We start from the raw sequence: 6000 nt of genomic DNA, 5'->3' as shown, positions 1-6000 counted from the left end.
TTGTTGAAAACCTAATAACAATTAATAATAAATAATATATATCTTTAATTCATATATCTACAACCTCTTCTAACTTTCATCAAAAGCCATTTATTTTTTTTAATTTGTAATTTTATTTAAGAATGAATAAAAAAACATGATGTATACTAAAAACTCAAAATTTTAAAATTGATGTTGATGAGATTGTTAAGAAAACTATAGAAGTATTAATAAAATGTGATGTTAGCTCTTAGATGTTTCTAAAAAATACTTGAATTAATTATCAATTATTTCATTTTAAAAATTATTTTAGGATGCTCTTTATATATATATATATATAAACATACATATTGAGGACTTGAATTGACTAGAGAAAAAAATATTTTTTAAAAAAATCATTTTTATTTAAACTCTCTTAATTAAAACTATCAAAAATACACTTTGAAATTGATTAAAAAACTAATTTGAATGGTTATCAAACACTTCAATTTTTTTTAAATGAATTATTTTCAAAATTAAACCCTTCAAATTTTAAACCAAACACAACTTAAACATCTTATCCATGGTCTCTAATTTAGTGGATGTTTGTCCAATTACTTGAATATTTATCTACAACTTTGAACAATTTCACCCCTTCATTTTCAAGATCAAATCAAACACAAATGCGGATAGTGAGTTAATTAAGCTCATTTTGACAAATTTGTTCAACATTCAAATTAAGTAAAATTTTTAAAAATCAATATTTACTCGTAAAGATAGGTTTATAATATTTACTCTACGTGTCCGTTTATTTTAAACATTTAATATCCTTATTTGTTTCACATAATTTCACTTTTTAAAATCTAGGATAAGATATTATTATCTAGGGAACTTTAAACTTCATCCACCATGAGTTTTTTAATATCCTCAATATTTGTGGGATATTTATACCTAGGACATGAATAGAGCCTGATTAATTAATAAATTAATACCGATTAAATATTACTATTAATTTTAATTAATTATTAAATAGCAATATAGTATTTAGACTTAATAAATTTCAAATAATCCATTTATCTTTAACATTAATGTCATCATAACTATTTAATATAAAATTTATTATGAATTATTAATATTCTAATTAATTTATTTTTATTAATTAAATAAAATAATTTAAATACTATTTAATTTAAAAAATCATTTATTAATATTTTAAGCGATTAAATAATTAATCAATATAAAAATATATTAATTAATTAAATTATAAGTATGACTACATTACGTGTTCTCTTATATTTGATTAAATAATTATTTAGTTTTAGTTTTTATGTACAAGATTGGTAAATCAAAACATTCATTTGAGTTCTAAATATTAATTATTCTGCATATCAAAACACAAACGATATTAATTGTTCTAGACATTTATAATCCAAACATTTAAATTCTAAACGTTTAATACTCATACTCATTAAACAATATTTACAATCCAAAAACGATTCTAATATCCACTTTTATTAAATTGGATATCATAGTTAAATAAATGTTGCATGCAAAACGTGCAATATTCCTATTTTATTCAATTATCGCAAAATCAACTCAATAATAATTTTAACAAGTATATGGTGCGAAAATATTTTTATTAAGAAAAAAAAGAGTTAAATTAAAACAGACTTCAAAATTAAATTAAATGGGATTAAAGCACAAAATCCATGATTTTTAAACGCAACCAAAACTTACCATTTTTAAAGGAAAAGAAGAAGTCATGAAACTTTATAATAATGTCAATTTCTCTCGAATCATCGTATTGATTTTGTAGTAAATACATGATTAATAATTCATTGAATGACCATGACAATAGGTTTTTTCAAACGATTCTTCAAAGAAAAAAAAGAAAACCCTAGGAAATGGTAAAACTTGAAACATCTTTCTTCATATTCAAAACAATGATCGTGTAACATTCTTTTTTAAATGCAACATGTATTACTATTTTTTTTTTTTTAAAAAATGAAATGCCTTTATTATGCCTCATAGGCAAAATTTGAATTTTTAAGGCTATATTTGAAATATATTTTTAAGTATTTAATTTAAAAAATAAGTTATTTTAGAAGAAATTGAAACGTTTGACAAATATTTTTTTAAATGTATTTTAATAAATATTTAAATAAAATTGAATTTTTTAAAAAACACTTTTTCTTAAATCAATCCAAAATGACTAGTAAATCTTTTAGAGTGAGATGGTTTAACCATAATAGAAAAGTGGTCATCTATGTTTCACACAAATTTAAATATTTGTCACTTTTAGCCACACAATCAATCATTAGATTCATTACACTTGGTGCATATTCAAAAGAGATAGAGTTGAATGAGGAAGATGATTTCCAAATTTCCTCTATTGAGAACTCACTCGAAATTATACAACAAAATTGTATTTTATTAATGATGCTTCACAGTTTTTATAGAAACTGCATGCCATGATAAAGAAGAGAAAAATAAGAACCCACAAGAAGCTACAATTCAGCAAAGTGAAGTTTTTATGAGAAAATTCACAAACGCCTACAGCTATGAAGTTTTTGAAAAACCTCTAACTTCAAATGCTTTGTCATTAATATCTGCTACTTGATCTTGGCTTCCACAATGGACAAATTCAGCTACACAATTCTTTATAAGATTCCTTAAAAAATGAAATCTCACATTAATATGGTTGCTTCAACTATTTAAAATTGGATTTTTTGGTAATTTGATGGTTGAGCTATTATCACAAAATATAGTAATGCAACTTTCATTTGAATGTTCCAACTCCTTCAAAATTCTCTTCGCCCAAATCCCTTGGCAAACACAATTTGCAGCAGCTACAAATTCAGTTTCTGTGGTCGATAATGTCACAATAGGATGTGTTTTTAACATCATGAAACGACACCACAAATCATTAAGAATACATACCCAGATGTACTTTTTCAATCATCCATATCTCTGACATAGTCACTATCAGTATTTGCAACCAATCCACATTTTTTCCTTTTTTATAATAAATTCTATAGTGCACAGTCCCTTTTAAGTATCTAAGTATTCTTTTAGCTGCTTATAAATGATCCTCCATTGGTTTTGTCATGTACCTACTTAGAAGACAAATAGCAAACATCATATTTGGTTTTGTGGCAAAGATACATTAAGCTTTCCACTAATTGCTTGTAGAATGTATCATCAACAACGATCTCATTTCCATCTCTACTCAATTTGGACCCAACAACAACTGATTTTTTTTCACAAGATCACTTTTAAGCATACCAAACCCTTTTGAAAACCTCCATTGCTACTTCCTTTGGCATATAAAAATGCCATTAGACTTTTCTAATACTTCAATTCTAAGAAAAAAATCTCATTTTTTTCCAAATCAGTCATATCAAATTCATGCAATATAGGATTTTAAAATTCAGTCATCATTGATTCATCATCATCAGTAAAAGTTAACTCGTCAACTAGACACTTACAATGATAATTGTTGGGCTTGATATGCGAAAAACAGGCAGAAAGCAAAACTAATTTGCAAGTCTTTTGGGCCTAGAGTGAACGATGGCCCTTAAACGACTATCAGATACCACCTCGATGCTTCACACAAACACAAAATCGCGTGCTGGAAGTACAATCCGTGTGATGAACGATCTCGACCTTACACTTTAATGGCTGAGATTAGAACTACAAACTTCTGCTGGAAAAACCATTCGACTGACTAATCTTTTCTTTTCCTTTTGTAGAGAAAGAATCGAGAGAGAAAATAAAAGAGAGGAACACTGGAAGATTGCCGGAATTCGTAGGGGCGAGGAGTCTTCGATCGTCTAGGCGATGGAAGGTAAAGTAGGGGTCGACTAGACGATAAGGCACGAATCGTCTAGACGATGAAGATTTTACTGAAGGTCGTCTAGACGATGGTCGTCTACACGATGAGGCTTGCAGAAGTAAACGATCGTTGGGTAAAAGCTAAATGATCGTTGGTTAAAATCTAGACGATCGTTTGCTAAAGCTACACGATCGTTTGGGTCAGGGGGTATACGAAAGAGGAAGACGATAAGAAGAACAAGAAGAAGACGATCGTTTACATGGTTCGACCAAGGGAGGCCTACGTCCACGGAGAAGCTGACGGAGTTTTTTTTATTCAAGATTGCTTCAAGATAAGTGTAGTCACTCAATTACAATTACTCTCTACTTTACAAATTAGTTATGCAAAGTATTTAAAGGTAGATAGATTTGTAACAAATTCTGTAACCGAATGAAGCTGATTTCACTTCTGTATAACAATCTCCTCCTTGAAATGAACTTCATGCTACCTTCAACTTCTCTGATCTGACTGTCTCTTTGTTTTAACCTTTGTCTCTCAGCTCAAACCCTATTATATCAAGGCACTTCTGGAGCTTGAGCTGAGTGACTGTTTTTGTCAACATGTCGGAGGCATTTTTTGAGGTATGAACTTTCAGAACTTCAATCTGTTTAGCTTTTATCTGCTGTCATATGAAATGATATTTTACATCTATATGTTTTGTTCTGTTATGGTACTGTGGCTGCTTTGACAAATGGATTGTACTCTGATTATCACAAAAGATCTTCACTGTGTCTTGTTTAATTCCGAAATCACTTAGGAGACCCTTTAGCCATAGGCCTTCCTTCACTACTTCTGATAATGCTATGAACTCTGACTCAGTAGTAGAAAGAGCTACTACTGATTGTAAGGTAGCCTTTCAGCTTAGGACACACCTTCCAAATAGGAAGATATACCTCGATAATGACCTCCCTTGTCCAGATCTCCTGCATAATCTGAGTCTACATAACCAACCAGCTCTGGTTCACTGTCTGATAGTTGTTGGAACTTCAGTTTAGCATTAGTAGTACCCTTCAAGTACCTCATAATCCACTTTGTAGCCTCCCAGTGCCTTTTACCCGAATTAACCATGCATCTACTCACCAGGCTAGTAGCATAGGCTACGTCATGTCTTGTAGACACCATTAAATACATCAAACTTCCCACAGCTTGGGAATAAGGAACTGTTGACATGATTTGTTGATGCTTAATGTCTGAATCTTTAGGTGAATTCTCTGCTGAAAGTTTGAAATGGTTGGCTATTGGAGTAGTCACTGCTTTTGCCTCAATGCTTAGAATACTTGTTTTTCTGTTTCTAATAATGTTGATGCCAAGTATTCTTGTTGCATTTCCCATGTCTTTCATTTCAAACTCCGACTTCAGTAGATCTTTTACTTTATTCAGCTCTTTCATTGTTGCTTATGCTAGAAGCATATCATCCACATATAATAGCAAGTAGATAGGATGAGTATAGGACTCTGTATTTACATAAACATAGCTGTCATAGGAGCTTCTATAGAAACCATTATTTTGAACAAAGTTACTAAACCTTCTGTTCTAGCATCTTGGGGACTGTTTGAGGCCATAGATTGATTTTTTCAGTAGACACATAATCTTCCTTCCCTTTGACCTCATACCCCTTCTGTTGGCTCATGTAGCTTACTTCCTCTAGGAAGCCATGTAGAAAAGCTATTTTGACATCTAGTTGCTCCAACTCTAGGTTACTTTGAGCCACAATCGACAATAATAATCTGATAGAAGTCTGTTTTACCACTGGTGAAAAAATTTCATTAAAATCAACACCTGGCCTTTGTGTAAAGCCCTTAGCAACCAGCCTAGCTTTAAATCTAGGTCCTTGATCATTAGAAAACCCTTCCTTCAGCTTGTACACCATTTAGATGCAATTGGTTTGCATCTTTTTGGCAAGGATGTTAACTCCCATGTGTTATTTCTCACCAGTGAATCAATCTCTTCTTTCATAGCTTCTATCCACATCTTAGCTTTAGAACAACTCACTGCTTCCTCAAAGGTTGAGGGTTCTGCATCATTAGACAAATCAATAGTATTCAAAGCTAAGTATTCTTCATACCTTGATAGTGGGACAATGTTTCTTCTCTGCCTATCTCTAGCTAGGCAGTAACTTCTCAATTCTGGTTCTTCTTGCTCAGTATCAATAATAACATCTTCTACTT

The sequence above is a fragment of the Benincasa hispida genome, chromosome 3 (assembly GCF_009727055.1).
Source record: "Benincasa hispida cultivar B227 chromosome 3, ASM972705v1, whole genome shotgun sequence".
Lineage (NCBI taxonomy): Eukaryota > Viridiplantae > Streptophyta > Magnoliopsida > Cucurbitales > Cucurbitaceae > Benincasa > Benincasa hispida.
The sequence above is the reverse complement of the archived record's forward strand: the minus strand, read 5'-3'. Positions refer to the sequence as shown.